The sequence below is a fragment of the Hyla sarda genome, chromosome 5 (genome assembly GCF_029499605.1).
Source record: "Hyla sarda isolate aHylSar1 chromosome 5, aHylSar1.hap1, whole genome shotgun sequence".
NCBI classification, from domain to species: Eukaryota; Metazoa; Chordata; class Amphibia; order Anura; family Hylidae; genus Hyla; species Hyla sarda.
Window position 1 is genome coordinate 367311937 of NC_079193.1, and position 22717 is coordinate 367334653.

The following is a 22717-nucleotide window of genomic DNA, read 5'->3' on the forward strand; positions in this document are numbered from 1 at the left end:
GAGGACCCTGTACATAAGTGCTTACACTATACAGGAGAGAGGACTCTGTACATAAGAGCTTACACTCTACAGGAGAGAGGACCCTGCCCATAAGAGCTTACACTCTACAGGAGAGAGGACCCTGCCCATAAGAGCTTACACTTTACAGTAGAGAGGACCCTGTACATAAGAGCTTACACTCTACAGGAGAGAGGACCCTGTACATAAGAGCGTACACTCTACAGGAGAGAGGACCCTGCCCATAAGAGCTTACACTCTACAGGAGAGAGGACCCTGCCCATAAGAGCTTACACTATACAGGAGAGAGGACCCTGTACATAAGAGATTACACTCTACAGGAGAGAGGACCCTGTACATAAGAGCTTACACTCTACAGGTGAGAGGACCCTGTACATAAGAGCTTACACTCTACAGGAGAGAGGACCCTGTACATAAGAGCTTACACTCTACAGGAGAGAGGACCCTGTACATAACATCTTACACTATACAGGAGAGAGGTCCCAGCCCATAAGAGATTACACTTTACAGGAGAGAGGACCCTGTACATAAGAGCTTACACTCTACAGGAGAGAGGACCCTGTACATAAGAACTTACACTCTACAGGAGAGAGGACCCTGTACATAAGAGCTTACACTCTACAGGAGAGAAGACCCTGTACATAAGAGCTTACACTCTACAGGAGAGAGGACCCTGTACATAAGAGCTTACACTCTACAGGAGAGAGGACCCTGTACATAAGAGCGTACACTCTACAGGAGAGAGGACCCTGCCCATAAGAGCTTACACTCTACAGGAGAGAGGACCCTGCCCATAAGAGCTTACACTATACAGGAGAGAGGACCCTGTACATAAGAGATTACACTCTACAGGAGAGAGGACCCTGTACATAAGAGCTTACACTCTACAGGTGAGAGGACCCTGTACATAAGAGCTTACACTCTACAGGAGAGAGGACCCTGTACATAAGAGCTTACACTCTACAGGAGAGAGGACCCTGTACATAACATCTTACACTATACAGGAGAGAGGTCCCAGCCCATAAGAGATTACACTTTACAGGAGAGAGGACCCTGTACATAAGAGCTTACACTCTACAGGAGAGAGGACCCTGTACATAAGAACTTACACTCTACAGGAGAGAGGACCCTGTACATAAGAGCTTACACTCTACAGGAGAGAGGACCCTGTACATAAGAGCTTACACTCTACAGGAGAGAGGACCCTGTACATAAGAGCTTACACTCTACAGGAGAGAGGACCCTGTACATAAGAGCTTACACTCTACAGGAGAGAGGACCCAGCCCATAAGAGATTACACTCTACAGGAGAGGACCCTGCCAAAAAGAGCTTACACTCTACAGGAGAGAGGACCCTGTACATAAGAGCTTACACTCTACAGGAGAGAGGACCCTGCCCATAATAGATTACACTCTACAGGAGAGAGGACCCTGTACATAAGAGATTACACTCTACAGGAGAGAGGACCATGCCCATAATAGATTACACTCTACAGGAGAGAGGACCCTGTACATAAGAGATTACACTATACAGGGGAGAGGACTCTGCCTATAATAGATTACACTCTACAGGAGAGAGGACCCTGCCCATAAGAGATTACACTCTACAGGAGAGATAACCCTGCCCATAAGAGATTACACTATACAGGGGAGAGGACCCTGCCCATAATAGATTACACTCTACAGGAGAGAGGACCCTGTACATAAGAGCTTACACTCTACAGGAGAGAGGACCCTGCCCATAAGAGATTACACTATACAGGAGAGAGGATCCTGTCCGTAAGAGCTTACACTCTACAGGAGAGAGGACCCTGCCCATAAGAGATTACACTCTACAGGAGAGAGGACCCTGCCCATAAGCGCTTACACTCTACAGGAGAGAGGACCCTGCCCATAATAGCTTACACTCTACAGGAGAGAGGACCCTGCCCACTTACACTCTACAGGAGAGAGGACCCTGCCCATAAGAGCTTACACTCTACTGGAGAGAGGACCCTGTCCATAAGAGCTTTCACTCTACAGGAGAGAGGACCCTGTCCATAAGAGCTTACACTCTACAGGAGAGGACCCTGTCCATAAGAGCTTACACTCTACAGGAGAGAGGACCCTGTACATAAGAGATTACACTCTACAGGAGAGAGGACCCTGTACATAAGAGCTTACACTCTACAGGAGAGAGGACCATGTACATAAGAGCTTACACTCTACAGGAGAGAGCACCCTGTACATAAGAGATTACACTATACAGGAGAGAGGACCCTGTACATAAGAGCTTACACTCTACAGGCGAGAGGACCCTGCCCATAAGAGCTTACACTCTACAGGAGAGAGGACCCTGCCCATAAGAGCTTACACTATACAGGAGAGAGGACCCTGTACATAAGAGCTTACACTCTACAGGAGAGAGGACCCTGTACATAAGAGCTTACACTCTACAGGAGAGAGGACCCTGTACATAAGAGCTTACACTCTACAGGAGAGAGGACCCTGTACATAAGATCTTACACTATACAGGAGAGAGGTCCCTGCCCATAAGAGATTACACTCTACAGGAGAGAGGGCACTGTACATAAGAGATTACACTCTACAGGAGAGAGGACCCTGTACATAAGAACTTACACTATACAGGAGAGAGGACCCTGCCCATAAGAGCTTACACTCTACACGAGAGAGGACCCTGTACATAAGGGATTACACTCTACAGGAGAGAGGACCCTGTCCATTAGAGCTTACACTCTACACGAGAGAGGACCCTGTACATAAGGGATTACACTCTACAGGAGAGAGGACCCTGCCCATAAGAGCTTACACTCTACAGGAGAGAGGACCCTGTACATAAGAGCTTACACTCTACAGGAGAGAGGACCCTGTACATAAGAGCTTACACTCTACAGGAGAGAGGACCCTGTACATAAGATCTTACACTATACAGGAGAGAGGTCCCTGCCCATAAGAGATTACACTCTACAGGAGAGAGGACCCTGTACATAAGAGATTACACTGTACAGGAGAGAGGACCCTGCCAATAAGAGCTTACACTCTACAGGAGAGAGGACCCTGTACATAAGAGATTACACTGTACAGGAGAGAGGACCCTATACATAAGAGCTTACACTGTACAGGAGAGAGGACCCTATACATAAGAGCTTACACTCTACAGGAGAGAGGACCCTGCCAATAAGAGCTTACACTCTACAGGAGAGAGGACCCTGTACATAAGAGATTACACTGTACAGGAGAGAGGACCCTGTACATAAGAGATTACACTGTACAGGAGAGAGGACCCTGCCAATAAGAGCTTACACTCTACAGGAGAGAGGACCCTGTACATAAGAGATTACACTGTACAGGAGAGAGGACCCTGCCAATAAGAGCTTACACTCCACAAGAGAACATCGATGTACCTATGAATACACAATAAAGTTGGGGGTTGAGCCCAAAACTATTTACAGCAGTGTCCTCTGCTGCCACCTCTGTCTATTTCAGGAACTGTCAGGAGCAAATCCCGATAGCAAACCTCTCCTGCTCTGGACAGTTCCTGACACAGACAGAGGTGTCAGCAGAGAGCACTGTGGTCAGACTGGAAAGAACTACACAACTTCCTGTGGAGCATACAGCAGCTGATAAGTACTGAAAGGATTAATATTTTTAAATAGAAGTCATTTACACATCTTTAGATTTTTTTTTTTTGGACAACTGTTGATTCGAAAACAATTGTATTTCCCTTCAGACTACCCCTTTATGTAAAATTTCTAGTAAAGACACCAGATGTCAGGACCAGAGAACCAAGAGATACGCTCTATGGGGGAGGGGCTGTGGCTAGAAGATCTGGAGGAAGAATCCATAGATCAGCCTTCCATGATGCCCAAATATTTTCGGATGCTACATGATTCCTCATTTCCCAGCCCTCCCAGTTCCATTCCCGATGTTGCTATGGTACTCCATAATTTGTCTGTTTTCTGCAGACCAGTCCATCCCATTATATAGATTGATTTTATTAATACCCCGTGGGAGATGAATGGCAGGATTTTCCGTAGCAGCACGTTCCGCAGGTAAACTGTAATAAAGATGCTTTATATACAATATAAATTGTTACCTCCGTAGATGAATCATCACATTAGAACCCGTAATTTCAACAAGGATCATAAAGGCAAAATTGAATCCTCATCACCCGGTGCCCAAAAACACTCGCACCGAGCAACTAATCTATACGAAAGCAAATGCAATATAACAGCAACAGAATATTTATGGGGAATATTGTAGCATACAAAGGAGATGGGAGCTCCGGGCAATTACTAAGAGGGGTTATAGATGGGAATTCCTCCGAGCCACAGACTTGTACGTCTGAAGAGGGTATTTACTGCTAAATTATTCAATTACAAAATCAGAATTTTTTTTTTATTTTTTTTTAATCGGGGAAACAGAAAAAAATGGGATCGTCAGTGGTTTAGCTATTGGTGGTAAAAAATATGCAACACATTCTTCACTGGAAAAAAAAAAAAAAAAAAAAAAGTATATATCTATAGTAATATACAGTGGTCCCTCAACATACGATGGTAATCCGTTCCAAATGGGCCATCGTTTGTTGAAACCATCGTATGTTGAGGGATCCGTGCAATGTAAAGTATAGGACAGTTGTCTACAACCTGCGGACCTCCAGATGTTGCAAAACTACAACACCCAGCATGCCCGGACAGCCAACGGCTGTCCGGGCATGCTGGGTGTTGTAGTTTTGCAATATCTGGAGGTCCGCAGGTTGAAGACCTCTGGTAGAGGAAGTTGTACTCGCCTGTCCCCGCCGCTCCGGACCGTCACCGCTCGTCACCGCTGTCCGGGATGTCGCTGTGGCCGCGTCCACGGGGTGTCCCCGACACTCCGGCAAGGCCTCTGCTTCCCTGGCATCCTCGCTCTCTGTCGCCGCCATCACGTCGCTACGCACGCCGCTCCTATTGGATGACGGGACGGCGTGCGCAGTGACGTGATGTCGACGATGGAGAGAGCCGACAATGCAGGGGATCCCGAAGAGGACGTGCCGGAGCCCCGAGGACAGGTAAGTGATCGTCAGCGGACCACACGGGGCACCGTAAACTGCTGTCCGGTGGCAGCTGAAGCAGTCTGCGCTGGAGGATAGCCGTTTATGCGATGGCCCCGACATACAAAAGCATCGTATGTTGATGCTGCCTCTGAGTGGCCATCGTATGTTGATGCTGCCTTCAACATGCGATGGCCTCTGAGAGTGATTGTATGCTGAAATGATCATATGTCGGGGCCATCGTAGGTCGAGGGGTCACTGTATATATATATATATATAAAAAAAGTATTTAGTCAGCCACCAATTGTGCTGGTTCTCCCACTTAAAAAGATGAGAGGCTGTAATTATCATCATAAGTTATAACCTCAACTATGAGAGACATAATGAGAAAAAAAATCCATAAAATCAGATTGTCTGATTTTTAAAGAATTTATTTGCAAATTATGGTGGAAAATAAGTATTTGGTCAATAACAAATAAGCAAGATTTCTGGCTCTCACAGACCTGTAACTTCTTCTTTAACTCCTTAGGGACCAAGGACGTATGAGTACGTCCTTGGTCCCGCTCCCGTGATATAACGCGGGGTCCCACAGTGACCCCGCATCATATCACGGCGGGCCCGGCGTCATAGTGACGCCGGGACCCGCCTCTAATAGATTAACCCTTTAGCCGCTATTAACCCTTTATCCGCGCGCTCAAAGCTGAGCCACGCGGCTAAAAGTGAAAGTAAAAAGTGCCGGCTAGCTCAGGGAGCTGTTCGGGATCGCCGCAGTATAATCGTGGCATCCCGAACAGCTGTAGCACAGGAGGAAGGTCTCTTACCTTCCTTCCTGCAGTCCGATCGCCGCTTGAATGCTTCAAGCCTTAGATCCAGGCTTGAGCAATCAATCGCAGAAAACACTGATCATTCCATCCCTATGGAGATGCATTGAACAGTGTTAGAGATCAGTAAATGCAATGTTATAGCCCCCTATGGGGGCTATAATATTGCAAAAGAAATTAGTAAAAAAATCATTAACCCTTTGAATTATCCCTTCCCCTAATAAAAGTTTGAATCATCCGGCATTTCCAATAATAAAAAAAAAAACAGTGTAAATAAAAACAAAAATAAACATATGTGGTATCGCCGCGTGAGGAAATTTCCAAATTAAAAAACTTTACCGCTAATTAAACCGCACGCTCAATGGTGTACGCGCAAAAAAATTCCAAAGTCCAAATAGCGTATTTTTGGTCACTTTTCATATCATGAAAAGATGAATAAAAAGCGATCAAAAAGTCAGATCAATGCAAAAATGGTACCAACAAAAATTTCAGATCACGGCGCAAAAAATCAACCCTCATAGCGCCCTGAACACGGAAAAAAAAAAAGTTATAGGGGTCAGAATATGACAATTTTAAATGTATACATTTTCCTGCATGTAGTTATGATTTTTTTCTGAAGTAATACAAAATCAAACCTATACAAGTAGGGGATCATTTTAACCACATGGACCTAGAGAATAAATATAAGGTGTCATTTTTACCGAAAAATGTACTACGCAGAAACGGAAGCCCCCAAAAGTAACAAAATGGCTGTATTTTTTCAATTTTATCGCACAATGATTTTGTTTCCCGTTTCGTCGTAGATTTTTGGGTAAAATGACTGATATCATTACACAGTAGAATTGGTGGCACAAAAAATAAGCTATAATACAGATTTTTAGGTGCAAAATTTAAAGAGTTATGATTTTTTAAAGGTAAGGAGGAAAAAACGAAAGAGCAAAAACCGAAAAACGCCTGGTCCTTAAGGGGTTAAGAGTCTCCTCTGTCCTCCACTCCTTACCTGTATTAATGGCTCCTGTTTGAAATTGTTATCAGTATAAAAGACACCTGTCCACAACCTCAAACAGTCACACTCCAAACTCCACTATGGCCAAGACCAAAGAGCTGTCAAAGGACACCAGAAAGAATATTGTAGACTTGCACCAGGCTTTGAAAACTGAATCCGCAATAAGCAAGCAGCTTGGTTTGAATAAATCAACTGTGGAAGCAATTATTAGAAAATGTAAGTCTTTACATTCTCCCTCTATCTGGGGCAAAATCTCTCCCTGTGGTGTCAAAATGATCACAAGAATGGTGATCAAAAATCCCAGAACCACACGGGGGGACCTAGTGAATGACCTGCCGAGAGCTGGGACCAAAATAACAAAGGCTACCATAAGTAACACACTACGCCGCCTGGGACTCAAATCATGCAGTGCCAGATGTGTCCCCCTGCTTAAGCCAGTACATGTCCAGGCCCGTCTGAAGTTTGTTAGAGAGCATTTGGATGATCCAGAAGAGTATTGGGAGAATGTCAAATGGTCAGATGAACCAAAGTAGAACTTTTTGGTAAAAATTCAGCTCGTTGTGTTTGGAAGAGAAAGAATGCTGATTTGCATCCAAAGAACACTTTACCTACGGTGAAACATGGGGGTGGAAACATCATGCTTTGGGGCTGTTTTTCTGCTAAGGGACCAGGATGACTGATCGGTGTAAAGGAAAGAATGAATAGGGCCATGTATCGTGAGATTTTGAATGAAAACCTCCTTCCATCAGCAAGGGCATTGAAGATGAAACGTGGCTGGGTCTTTCAGTATGACAATGATCCCAAACACACCGCCCGGTCAAAAAAGGAGTGGCTTCGTAAGAGTAGAGGTCCTGGAGTATCCTAACTAGTCTCCAGATCTCAACCCCATAGAAAACCTTTGGAGGAAGTTGAAAGTCTGTATTGCCCAGCGACAGCCCCAAAACATCACTGCTCTAGAGGAGATCTGCATGGAGGAATGGACCAAAATACCAGCAACAGTGTGTGAAAACCTTGTGAAGACTTACAGAAAATGTTTGACCTCTGTCATTGCCAACAAAGGGTATATAACAGTATTGAGATGAACTTTTGTTATTGACCAAATACTTATTTCCCACCATAATTTGCAAAAAAATTCTTAAAAAATTGTGATTTTATGGATTTTTTTTCTCATTATGTCTCTCATAGTTGAGGTATACATACCTATGAGGAAAATTACAGTCTCTCTCATCTTTTTGCCCCGATATATATCAATTTTACTGAAAGATGTTTTGTAAAAACTGGTTTTCACTAGGGAAGAACTCCAGTAAGAGCGCAGAGCTCTCACGTCATCAGGACGTGAGAGCTGGGCAAAATCTTCCGGCGCTGTGCTCACTAGGACGTGAAGTTAAAGATAATGAATATGCAAATCACGGGGGGCGGGCTTAGGAGATGAAAGAGGGATGCAGAGGCGGCTAGCCGGCGGGGGCAACCACTGGAGGAAAATAAGTAAGTGACCCCTCTATGGAATCCTGTTGCCCTACACTATAACCCAGTGTATTAGATTTAGTGTGGGTGAACAGGCTGACAATTTTCCTTTCATAGGCAGCAATCCTCCTTCTCCTCCAAACACGGCGAGTTGAGATGATGCCAAAGAGCTCGATTTTGGTCTTATCTGACCATAACACTGTTACCTATTTCTCCTCTGAATCATTCAGATGTTCATTGACAAAACTCAGAGGGGCCTGTACATGAGTGTTCTTGAGCAGGGGGATCTTGCGGGTGCTGCAGAATTTCAGTCCTTCATGATGTAGTGTGTAACCATTTTTTTTTCTTGGTGACTATGGTCCCAGCTTCATTGAGATCATTGACAAGATCCTCCCGTGTAGTTTTGGGCTGATTCCTCACCGTTCTCATGATCATTGAAACCCCACAAGGTGAGATCTTACATGGAGCCGCTGACCAAGGGAGATTGACAAATATCTTGTCTTTCTTCCATTTGCCAATAATCGCACCAACTGTTGTAATCTTCTCACCAAGCTGCTTGGCCATGGTCTTGTAAATGGTCTTGGAACCCATTCCAGCCTTGTGTTGGTCTACAATAGAGATGAGCGAACTAACAGTAAATTCGATTTGTCACAAACTTCTCGGCTTGGCAGTTGCTGACTTATCCTGCATAAATTAGTTCAGCTTTCAGGTGCTCCGGTGGGATGGAAAAGGTGGATACAGTCCTAGGAAAGAGTCTTCTAGGACTGTATCCACCTTTTCCAACCCACGGGAGCACCTGAAAGCTGAACTAATTTATGTAGACTAAAGGCATCAACTGCCGAGCTGAGAAGTTTGTGACGAATCGAATTTACTGTAAGTTCGCTCATCTCTAGTCTACAATCTTGTCCCTGACATCCTTGGACAGCTCTTTGGTCTTGGTCATGGTGGAGAGTTTGGAATCTGATTGTCGGTTTTATCTTCTTCAGTGCTCCACCTGAGAACCAGAAATCTTGCTTATTGATAGGGGGTCAAATACTTAAATTAAAAAGCAATTTAATTAATAATTTTTTGTTAATTCTCTGGATTCCTTTGTTGTTGTTTTTCTGTTTCTCACTGTTCAAATAAACGGCCATTAAAATTACAGACTGATCATTTCTTTGTCAGGGGGCAAATATCCAGAATCAGCAGGGGGTTGAATCATTGTTACCTGTAACATACTGGTTGTTCTACCCTACTGGTTTAACTTTTGGCCAAACTTAGAAGTAGAACCCTCTAGGTTTTCACCATTTATACCACTCCCTGATGTGGAAACTGGACTTAGCTGCTAGAGGGTACCAGGAAGCTTCCCAAGCATGGCCCCCGGTCAGGCCTGGTGCAAGGATTGTTACCACCCTAGGCAAAAGCTAATGTTGCCACCTCTTGACCCCGCCCATTGTCTCCGCCCTTTGACATGCCCCACCTTACAACTGGGGTGACACACTGTAACAAACCTCCTCCTCATGTAATCACCTTACTACTGGAGTGGCAATGTTTAGCTGCATGGGCGGGTGCTTCGGATGCTGACTCTAGGCGGCTGCCTATTTTGCCTATAGGCAGAGCCGGCCCTGCTCCCAGTGTGGGTATCAGATGGCCCAGCAGACCAGAAGACATTTGTGAAATGCATCGAAGGGTTAGGCAAATGTGAGTCTGGGTTTGAGTATAGGTTGTGGCAAGTGAGAAGCTAGGGTTGTAGTAGGCAGCATAGGACCCTACAGCTCCATGTTGAGAGTTAAAACTCCTATCTAGAGATCTGTTTTTCCCAACAAGTGTGCCCCCAGCAGTTGCAAAACTACAACTGCCAGCATGCCCGGACAGCCAACGGCTGTCCGGGCATGCTGGGAGTTGTAGTGTTACAACAGCTTAACCCCTTAAAGGAGTAGTCCAGTGGTGACTCAGTGGTGAACAACTTATTCCCTATCTTAAGGATAGGGGATAAGTTGCAGATCGCGGGGGGTCCGACTGCTGGGGCCCCCTGCGATCTCCTGTACGGAGCCCCGACAGCCCACGGGAAGGGGGCGTGTCGACCTCCACACGAAGCGGCGGCCGACAAGCCCCCTCAATACAACTCTATGGCAGAGCCGAAGCGCTGCCTTCGGCAATCTGCGGCTCTGCCTTTGAGATGTATTGAGGGGGCGTGTCGGCCGCCGCTTCGTGCGGGGGTCGACACCCGCTATCTGGCTGGAGAGCCGGGGCCCTGTACAGAGAGATTGCAGGGGGCCCCAGCGGTCGGACCCCCCACGATCTCAAGCTTATCAGCTATCCTTAGGATAGGGGATAAGTTTTTCACCACTGGAGTACACCTTTAAGGACTCAGCGTTTTTCCGTTTTTGCATTTTCATTTTTTCCTCATCACCTTCTAAAAATCCTAACTCTTTCAATTGTGCGCATAAAATTCCATATGATGGCTTATTTTTTGCGCCACCAATTCTACTTTGCAGTGACATCAGTTATTTTACAAAAAAAAAAACCACGGAGAAACGGAAAAAAAAATTCATTGTGTGACAAAATTGACGAAAAAATGTCATTTTGTAACTTTTGGGGGCTTCCGTTTCTACGCAGTGCATATTTCGGTAAAAATGACACCTTCTCTTTATTCTGTAGGTCCATACGGTTAAAATGATACCCTACTCATATAGGTTTGATTTTGTCGCACTTCTGAAAAAAATCATAACTACATGCAGGAAAATGTATATGTTAAAAATTCTCATCTTCTGACCCCTATAACTTTTTTTCTGCGTACGGGCCGGTATGAGGGCTAATTTTTTGCCCCATTTTCTGACGTTTTTATTGGTACAATTGTTGTATTGATCAGACTTTTTGATCGCTTTTTATTCATTTTTCATTATATAAAAAGTGACCAAAAATACACTATTTTGAACTTTGGAATTTTTTTGCACATACATACGGGCGGTTTAAATTAACAATATATTTTTATAATTCAAACATTTACGCACACGGCGATACCACATATGTTTATTTTTATTTACACAGTTTTTTTAGGGAAAAATGGGGGTGATTCAAACTTTTATTAGGGAAGGGGTTAAATGACCTTTAATAACTTTGTTTTCCCTTGTTTTTTGCAGTGTTTTAGCTCCCATAGAGGCTATAACACTGCACACACTGATCTTTTACACTGATCCCTGCAAAGCCATAGCTTTGCATGGATCAGCGTAATAGGGGGTTGATTGCTCAAGCCTGTCGCGATCAGACGCGACAGAGCAAGGTAAGGGGGCCTCCGCTCGCGTCCTAGCAATTTTATTGCGATAGTCCCGATCAGCCCGACTGAGCTGCCGGAAAGCTTTTACTTTTGTTTTAGACGCGGCAATCAACTTTGATCGCCGTGTCTGAAGGGTTAATAGCACAAGGCACAACGATCTGTGCCGCACGCTATTAGACCAGCTATCATAAGACGCCGGGACCAACCCGGTATGACGCGGGGTCACGGCATGACCCCATTTTAAATACCGGGACCGGGCGCAGGGCGTACAGGTACATCCTTACTCCGGTGGAAAACTTTTTTTTTTTATGAACTGGTGCCAGAAAGTTAAACAGATTTGTAAATTACTTCTATTAAAAAATCTCAACCCTTCCTGTACTTTTTAGCATCTGTATGCTACAGAGGAAATTATTTTCTTTTTGAATTTCTTTTTTGTCTTGACCACAGTGCTCTCTGCTGACACCTGATGTCCGTATCAGAAACTATCCAGAGCAGGTGAAAATCCCCATAACATATGCTGCTCTGGACAGTTCCTGACACGGACATGTCAGCAGAGAGCACTGTGGACAACACAAAAAAGAAATTCAAAAAGAACAGAATTTCCTCTGTAGCCAACAGCTGTTAAAAAGTACAGGAAGGGTAAAGATTTTTAATAGAAGCAATTTACAAATCTGTTTAACTTTCTGGCACCAGTTGACTTATAAAAAAATGTTTTCCACCGGAGTACCCCTTTAAGGCAGACTGGTTGGGAAACACAGCTCTATAGGATTGAGCTGACTACAATACTTAGCCATCTTCAGCATCCTTATGGCACATGAATGGAGTGGCACACATGGGACCCCCTTTCTAGTGATTGATGGGGGTCTCAGATATTTATTTATCTCCTTCTGGAAACTTGGGGTGATCCCTTTATTAATATTTGGGGTGAGGGCTCTATATAACCCTTCAGAGTGCTACATGATAACATTTTGTCTGCTTTCAGCCACCACTAGAGTTATTGTATTGAGGTCAATGGGTCCTGTAAGAAGGAGGATATGAGGAAGTTTGACATCGCACAGGATTATGGGATGACAATCTATAGAACCTTCCGGATGAAATCTCCTCGTACCGTCTCCATAAGGCTCTTTGAGGTCATAGCTTCTGTTGAATAGCTTCATCGACACCTTGAACCCGAGTGAAGAAATGAGAAGAAACCAATTTATTCTGCGTGTTGGGAAGTGACACCCGCCTGAGACTTGCAGCGACCTACTTCAACTTTTGTATTATAGATGTTTGGTGACAGAGACGTAACCTCATGATGGAACAGATAATGGCGAGAGAGAGAAAGTGTCACCCGGGTAATGAGTGTCCATCGACGACGTGACATATTTCACACAAGAAGAAACTTTTCTTCTCTGCGCCTCTGGTTTTTATGACTTTTTTTCTGCATTGTTAGGGATTTATGGCATCCAGATGTGCTATTATCCTGCCCGCCGTGCGCCGTTCAGCCTTCCTGGGTCTCACAAGCTGCAAAACAGCAAACTATCAAGATGATCATTTATTAAAAGTAAGAAGCCAAATTACAGCACAAGGTCCCCTCTATATAACATCTTACATCTAACTATGACCTACACGTAACACTATACAATGACCGGTCATCACATTAACACCCCGACCAGTAACAGGATTAACATGGATCATCCGGTAACAATGGTGCCAATCCAGGGTGAGATATTTCAGGCAGTATGCGACCGGTGAGTTCTTAAAGGAGTACTCCTGCGGAATTTTTAAATCATCTGGCGCCAGAAAGTTAAACAGATGTATAAATAACTTCTATTAAAAAATCTTAAGCCTTCTAGTTTTTTTTTTTAAGAGCCGAGGCAAGTGCTCTCTATCACCCAAAGTTCAAGACAAAAAGAACGCAAAACAGCTCCAAAAAGAGTCACTTTGATGAAAGAGTAAAAACAAATTTTATTGGTATGCACTAAAATTAGATACACACAAAGAGGAAGACAATGCATCACAAAACACGGCTCCACCGGATATCCTGCAGGGGAGATGGTAGTATGGGGGTATAGCACATAAATCCGTAATCAAGCAGTACATATAAATATATAGATGAACACCATTATAAGTAAAAGTAACATATATACAAACAGTATGAAAAATGCAACACTGCAAGTCAATAAGGTGCTATATAGTATGGTATATAGGCAATCTATACATCAGAATTGAAGTATATAATAGTGCAAATAATGCTAGCAAGATACCCACAACAGATATAGTAATCACTAAGAAGCTGCAGGGACCGGGGAGCCGCCACTCCAACGGGCATTTCGGCACGCTGACCTTCCCAAAGTTCAAGAAAAAGTGAAAACGTGTCACACTAAAAAAACTTGCATAAAAAATACAGTCTGTTGCTAAGCCCTTCTCCAGCAGGAGAGAGGCCCCCAACAAACCTACCCTTAACCTCCAGGCCAAAAGGCAACTGCAAGGTTCCAGGTTTGATGCCCCTTTTCGCTGAAGCTACTTAGGGGCCACAAATGCCCCTGGCTTCAACCTAGGCATTAACCAAGGTATCAGCCAAGGAGCCATATACTGGTGGCATCTCAACCGAAGCCAAGATGCCCAGGGGTTGCAGAGGGGTGAAGAACCTGATGGCCACATACACCTCCCCTAGACCACCAGGAGGGACACCCAGAAGGGCTACTGCATCCTGACAAATCCAGTGTACAAACAAACACGTAAAAGTGGCACAGTGACATACAAAATAATAAATAAGTGAATGAGTGCAGATATACTGCCCGGTCATCTGGACGGACCTATAAAAATTTTCCTGATCCTAGCCGGGATACCAGGGGTGAGTGCCAAAGGTGAAGAGTGTGTGGTGCAGTGCGTTATAACACCCAGGGAGTTTCGGCACCTCAGGGTCACCACTCCCCACAAAAGTACCTCAGCTCTACACCCCCCAACCTCATAGCGAGACCTGAAGGACACAGGTCACATCAGGGCAGCCGTTGAGCTGGTTTTGTGGCACCAGCCTCGCAACGCCCCGGTACACCTGCCCCCTCCATGCAGCATCCATCCTACATCAATGTTGAAGACCAAACCACTGATAAGAACAGATACTACACTTGATCTTAGCCAAAAGGCAGAGATACGATCTTAAGCCTTCTAGTATTTATCAGCTGCTGTATGCTCCACAGGAAGTTCTTTTCTTTTTGAATTTATTTTCTGTCTGACCACAGTGCTCTCTGCTGCCACCTCTGTCTGTGTAAGGAATAGTGATGAGCGGCAGGGGCCATATTCAAATTCGCAATATTTTGCAAATATATTTACAATTATTCATCCTATGTTTGCAAAATTCGCATATTCGCTATGTTCGTTCACTTTTTTTTCTTTCCCATGCGAAAATTTGCAGAAAAAATTGCATGTGAAAAAATAAATATTTGTCATTATGAATATATAGCACTATATTCTAAATATTCACAAAGTGACAATATTAGCAATAAAAATTAGCATTAAGAATATTCATGCTCAGCACTAGTGAGGAACTGTCTGGAGCAGAAGAGGTTTGCTATGGTAATTTGCTTCTGCTCTGGACAGTTCCTGACATGGACAGAGGTGTCAGCAGAGAGCACTGTGGTCAGACTGGAAAGAACTACACAGCTTCCTCTGGAGCATACAGCAGCTGATTAGTACTGGAAGGATTAAGATTTTTAAATAGTAAAGTCATTTACAAATCTGTTTAACTTTCTGGCGCCAGTTGATTTGAAAAAAATGTTTTCCATCAGAGTACCCCTTTAACTTTGATGTTGGAAGCAGGAAAAATGGACAAGTGTAAGGATCTGAGCGACTATCACAAGAGCCAAACAGTGATATCTAGATGACTAGGTCGGAGCATCTGCAGAACATCGAGACTTGTAGAATGTCCCTGGTATAAAGTGGTTAGTACCAACCAAAAGGGACCCAAGGAAGGACAACCATGAAAGAACGAAGCAGTCCAAAGCTTACCGATGTGCAAGGGCAAAGGCTAGCCCATCTGGTCCTGTCCTACATAAGAACTGCTGTAAAGGAAACTGCCCCCTTAATCAGCCCCATGTCCCCCTTCACCAGTCCCCTGCCCCCCTTAATCAGAGGCAGTATAGTTCCCCCACATTAGGTGCAGTATAGCTCTCCAGATTAGGTGCAGTATAGTTCCCCACATTAGGTGTAGTATAGTTCCCCACATTAGGTGCAGTACAGTTCCCCCACATTAGGTGCAGTATAGTTCCCCCACATTAGGTGCAGTATAGTTCCCCCACATTAGGTGCCGTATAGTTCCCCCACATTAGGTGCAGTACAGTTCCCCCACATTAGGTTGGCAGTATAGTTCCCCCACATTAGGTGCAGTATACAGTAGTCCCCCACATTAGGTGCAGAACAGTTCCCCACATTAGGTGCAGTATAGTTCCCCCACATTAGGTGCAGTATAGTTCCCCCACATTAGATTGGCAGTATAGTTCCCCCACATTGGGTGCAATATAGTTCCCCACATTAGGTGTAGTATAGTTACCCACATTAGGTGCCGTATAGTTCCCCCACATTAGGTGCCGTATAGTTCCCCCACATTAGGTGCAGTACAGTTCCCCCACATTAGGTTGGCAGTATAGTTCCCCTACATTAGGTGCAGTATACAGTAGTCCCCCACATTAGGTGCAGTACAGTTCCCCACATTAGGTGCAGTATAGTTCCCCCACATTAGGTGCAGTATAGTTCCCCCACATTAGGTTGGCAGTATAGTTCCCCCACATTAGGTGCAGTATAGTTCCCCAGAAGCAGGTTCCCCACATTAGGTAGAAGCAGGTTCCCCACATTAGGTAGAAGCAGGTTCCCCACATTAGGTAGTAGCAGGTTCCCCACATTAGGTAGAAGCAGGCTCCCCACATTAGGTAGTAGCAGGCTCCCCACATTAGGCAGTAGCAGGCTCCCCACATTATGTAGAAGCAGGTTCCTGACATTTGGTAAAAGCAGGTCCCCCCCCCCCAGACTCACACACACACACAGACAGACACCCACACATGCACACAAACATAGACACACTTACCTGTCCTGTGCAGCATTCTCCTCTCCGGCGTCGGCCTGACGCGTGACATCACTGACGTCCTCCTGTGCGGGTCTGCGGAGGGACATCACATGTGCGACGTCCCTCTTCAGACTCGGGCCGCCAGCCAACCGGAGACGCGGAGTGAAACCTCCCTGTGTAATGAAGTAAACTGTGCCCTAAAGCAGAATGTGACCCTCCGCATAGGGACACAGTTGAGGGAGGGTAGTGGGAATGGAATGAGAGGGAGCGGCTTGCAAAGCAGAAAACTGTGTCCCTGTGCGGAGGGTCACATTCCACTACAGGGCACAGTTTTCTTCATTACACCGGCATTTAGCGCTGCTTGCTCGAAGCAGCGCTGAATGTCTGAAGAAGTTACCTGCCCGGCACCTCACACCGGAACTGGACGTCGGGCAATACAAATTACATTTTCCAGGTGCGAGCTGTGTCGGCCGCCTTGCGCCCCTGTTGCTATGACGCCCTGTGCGGCCGCACAGCTCGCACACCCCTAAGGCCGGCCCTGCTTACCTACCTCCTGCGCGTCCGATCGGCGATTGATTGCTCCAAGCCTGAAATCCAGGCTTGAGCAATCAACCGCCGATAACACTGATCAATGCAATGCAATGGGATTGATTAGTGTATTGAATCAATGTACTGCATGTTATAGTCCCCTATGGGGGCTATAACATTTCCCCAAAAAAAGTGAAAAATAAAAAGATAATAAAGATGATTTAACCCCTTTCCTAATAAAAGTCTGAATCACCCCCATTTTCCCATATAAAAAAAGCTGTGTAAATAGAAATAAACATATGTGGTATCGCCACGTGTGTAAATATCCGAACTATAAAAATATATAATTAATGAAACCACAAGGTCAATGGCGTGCGCACAAACAAATTCCAAAGTCCAAAGTAGCTAATTTTTTGTCACTTTTTATACCATAAAAAAATGAATAAAAAGCAATCAAAAAGTCCAATCAAAACAAAAAAGGACACTGATAAAGACTTCAGATCACGGCGCAAAAGATGAGACCTCACATTGCCCGTAATAAAAAAAAGTTATAGGGGTCAGAAGATGACAATTTTAAAACGTATACATTTTCCTACAATAGTGATTGACAGCAATTCACATTCCATAGCAGTTCGTATTCAATAATGCGGTATCTGATTAACTGATGGTACTATGTGCCGCTCACCGCTCCTTGAATAATCGCCGTCCACCACTCTGTAAAGGCTCTGCCGATGTATGTAAAAGTTGCCTGTATACAGTAAATAATATTGCGACTCTGTCGGAACAGTATACAGCCAAGGTGCACCAGACCGGGCGCGTGTAGATGGTGATGGACAGCGGCGCCTGACGTCGCTCAGTCAGCTGTTTCTGCTGCGGCCGGCAGCTGCAGAGCTCCGGTGATTTTGAAGCGCTGGAGACACATGGTGGTATGCAAAGTAGTACCTGGCAGGGTACACAGATGGAGGCACACACAGTGGTATGCGGTGGTATATGAAATTGTACTTGGGGGGGGGGGTGTACATGTGGAGGTAGTTGGAAGAGTGTGGCGGCAGGAGCGGCAGAATTTTCAATCTAATAGCGGTCAAATAGTAATACAGGTAAAGTTCCTGAATAAAAAGTCCAAGCAAAGTAAGGAGTCAGCACTCAAGGGTCCCAGTGCGTCTGCAAGTGTCCAACCAGCGTGCCACCACCGGATAAGGCAATGCAATATCCAACCAAAGCGAAGAAAACTGCAGCGGTGTATGGGTGAACAAAGTGGCTAAAAGTTTATTGCACCAACAAGCACATGCAACGTTTCGGCCAAATGGCCTTTCTCAAGCATGATGCTTAGCACCTTGTTCAGACAGGGTAGGTAGGTCAAACGCGTTTCGGGGCATGAACAAGTGTGTACTAGCCCCTTCCTCAGTGGCTTTAGAATGGTATACTCAGACAACAGGTCATTTATATAGGCAGGGCGGTATACTGGTTCATACCGAATACGGAAATTTTTGTGCTGCACGATATGAATTTTAACCCAAACCGCAATACCGGTTTGGCCCCTCCCCCTCGGGAATGAATGAATCAGCCCAGCGCTGCGCTGTCCCCACATCGGGGAACTAATCCTATGTGACCTGCGAGTGCTGTTCTGCCCCCCCAATTAATTATTAGCCCAGCGCTGTCCCCATCAGGGTATTACTCACATGTCACCCGCATGCGCTGCCCTCCTCGTCCTGTTTGTTGCGGCTGCTGGAGCTGACACTCTATACCAGTGGTCTCCAACATGCGGACCTCCAGATGTTGCAAAACTACAACTCTCGGCATGCCCGGACAGCCAACGGCTGTCCGGGCATGCTGGGAGTTGTAGTGTTGCAACATCTGGAGATCCGCAGGTTGTAGACTACTGCTCTATACTGTGCGGTATCCCTATGCCCGGGCGGCAAAAAATAAACACAATAAACTTTAAATCACCTCCCGTCGGTCCGGTACCGGCCTCACTTGTTTCCTGGGGATGGAACGTCGGACAGCCATCAGCCTATCAGCGGCTGCAATGATGTTCCGCCTTGGCCGGTGATAGGCTGAGCCCACTGTCATGTAAGAAGCCGGATGGCTTCTTACATGACAGTGGGCTCAGCCTATCACCGGGCCGAGGCGGAACATCATTGCAGCCGGTGATAGGCTGACAGCTCTCCGACGTTCACGTTCGACATTCATAGACTTGTATTGAGGGGACGGGTGTGACGTCACACGGGGGCCGAGTCCTGACGTCACGGACTTCCGTTCCCGAAGTCGCGACTCAGACCCTCCAGAGGTTCCGGTGGAAAAACAGGTGGGTGCCGCATGCAATAATGCGGGGGTCCCCAGCGGTGGGACCCCCGCGATCAGACATCTTATCCCCTATCCTTTGGATAGGGGATAAAATGTCTAGGGTGGGAGTACCCCTTTAAGGACCCGAGCATTTTTTGCACATCTGACCACTGTCACTTTAAGCATTAATAACTCTGGAATGCTTTTACTTTTCATTCTGATTCCAAGAATGTTTTTTCGTGACATATTCTACTTTATGTTAGTGGTAAATGTCTGTCGATACTTGCACCATTTCTTGTTGAAAATTCCAAAATTTTATAGCATTTTTTTTAAATTTAGCATTTTTTTTCTTTGAAACTCTCTGCTTATAAGGAAAATAAACATACCAAATAAATTATATATTGATTCACATATACAATATGTCTACTTTTATGTTGGCATCATAAAGTTGACATATTTTTACTTTTGAAAGACATCAGAGGGCTTCAAAGTTCAGCAGCAATTTAAATTTTAAGGGTACGTTCACACGAGCGGATTTACAGCATATTTTTCGCTGCAGATCCGCTGGTGAAGGCCCGCTCTATGCTGTCTTTACATGTGCCTGCTCGTAGCGGCAATACTCCCGAGTTTGACTGTGCATGCTGGGAATTGTTGCTCATCAACAGCAGGAGGTGAACAGGCCTCAACTCCTGCTGTATCCTGCTGCCTCCGCTGCTCCTGCCACTGCCTGAGGGGCCCCCCGCTGACCTCCACCGAGGTAAGGCCCCAATCGCTGCCGCGATCACTGCAAAGGATATTGATTGGTGCCACCTCACTCCTACTGGTAGAGGGTGCAGGTACGCCCTGGGTCCTTAAGGGGTTATAGGAGTTACTCCACTGCCTTAGCGTTTGGAAAGTCACTTCAAGCCCCCTCCCATAGACTTGCATAGAGGGGTCATGGCATGAATCCACGAGGAGCGTGCCCGTGAAGTCACGACCCCTGGAGCCCACACCCAGAGTGCGGAATGCAATGTTCCAAATGCTGGGGCAGTGGAGTACCCCTTTAATATACAGCTTATCTGTGATTCTCCATAGGGACATGGCTAATTCTTTGGGATAAAAGGGCTATTATTCTAAAATAATTCTTTTTCATGGTGTACCTTTTAGAGAGGACTCTACTTTCCAGTGGTCTCAAATCTGAGATCCTCCAGCTGTTGCAAAACTACAACTCCCAGAGTAGTAATTTTGCAACAGCGGTAGGATCTCAGATTGGAGACCCCCTGGAAAGTAGAGAAAAAACAAAACAAAGTAAAGTCACTGTTACTTTAAGGGTACCATTTGTTTTCTTGGAGTTACCATCCACTGTTTTGCCGTCTTATCTTCTGATTCAAATTGCTTTTGATCCAATTACGGCAGCGTGTTCTCCGCTCTCTTCTCGGTGGCCTCACTTTGGTCTCCATTATAAGTCAGGAGAAGACAATACATGATAAATGTCTCTTAGAAAACATTGGCGGACAATGACTGATGCCCTGGGTAAGAGGCATAGGAAACAAGCAATGCTGGGAGGTGTAGTCCATATTAGTCATTGCACAAGACGTGAGCTTCTCATCCTGTCAGGCTGTTAATAGACATCAAAGTAAAATCAGATCAGTTGCAACAAACTCTCACCTGTGAGCAGGTCTGCATTGTTTCCATTTGCAGACAGCAAGCAGAGGTCTTGAAGGTGAAAAACTGAAACACACATTATTGTGGAAAGCATAGGGAAAGAAATCACACGCTGACACTTGGGGTACAGGATAATATCACTTGGGGTACAAGATAATGACACTTGGGGTACAGGATGATAACACTTGGGGTACAGGATGATAACACTTGGGGTACAGGATAATGACACTTGGGGTACAGGATGATAACACTTGGGGTACAGGATAATGACACTTGGGGTACAGGATGATAACACTTGGGGTACAGGATGATAACACTTGGGGTACAGGATAATAACACTTGGGCTACAGGATGATAACACTTGGGGTACAGGATAACACTTGAGGTACAGGATGATGACACTTGGGGTACAGGATGATGACACTTGGGGTACAGGATAATAACACTTGGGGTACAGGATGATAACACTTGGGGTACAGGATAATTACACTTGGGGTACAGGATGATGACACTTGGGATACAGGATGATAACACTTGGGGTACAGGATGATAACACTTGGGGTACAGGATGATAACACTTGGGGATACAGGATAATAACACTTGGGGTACAGGATGATAACACTTGGGGTACAGGATGATAACACTTGGGGTACAGGATAATGATACTTGGGGTACAGGATAATGACACTTGGGGTACAGGATAATGACACTTGGGGTACAGGATGATAACACTTGGGGTACAGGATGATAACACTTGGGGTACAGGATGATAACACTTGGGGGTACAGGATAATAACACTTGGGGTACAGGATGATAACACTTGGGGTACAGGATAATAACACTTGGGGTACAGGATAATAACACTTGGGGTACAGGATGATAACACTTGGGGTACAGGATAATGACACTTGGGGTACAGGATGATAACACTTGGGGTACAGGATGATAACACTTGGGGTACAGGATGATAATACTTCGGGTACAGGATGATAACACTTGGGGTACAGGATAATGACACTTGGGGTACAGGATAATGACACTTGGGGTACAGAATAATGACACTTGGGGTACAGAATAATGACACTTGGGGCACAGGAAAACGACACGCTGACATTGCGGGCACTTTCTTCAGCATGTTGGGTACCTCCAGAATACAATGCACCAATAACACTATTTGATTCTTTCAGATTCTCACATTTGTGGATGTATCAGACGTCGCGCTCCGCACATGCTGTGTTTCTAGCATTAGGCGAGGGGCATACATTGAGAATAGAATAGCGGCAGTAGATAGTGATCAGCTGTGGAGATCTATGGCGGAGCAGTCATTAGTATTGCATGAATAAGCTTGAGTGAAATTAGAGAGAGGAGCGCAGCGTGAACCTGAGCCGCCAATCTCATGTAACGTACAATATAAATCTCTACGAGAAGGAAATGACAAATAAGAAGTGTGTAATATAAGAAAGGGAAGGAGGCGTCAATAGTGAGCAGCTTCATCGTCTAATATGTACGCGAAACCTGAACATGAGAGATCCAGTAACTACAAGTGCACATCAAGACATGGCGGAACCCAGGAAACTAACAATAGTTATTAACAGAGAAATTTATGAGTCTACTTTTTG

The 22717-nt window shown here is 45.2% G+C and overlaps 1 pseudogene; it reads right to left on the minus strand.

Moving 5' to 3' along the window:
• Positions 1-14650: 14650 nt before the first annotated feature.
• Positions 14651-14740, minus strand: LOC130274666 (U2 spliceosomal RNA; annotated as a pseudogene).
• Between the last annotated feature and the right edge of the window lie 7977 nt (positions 14741-22717).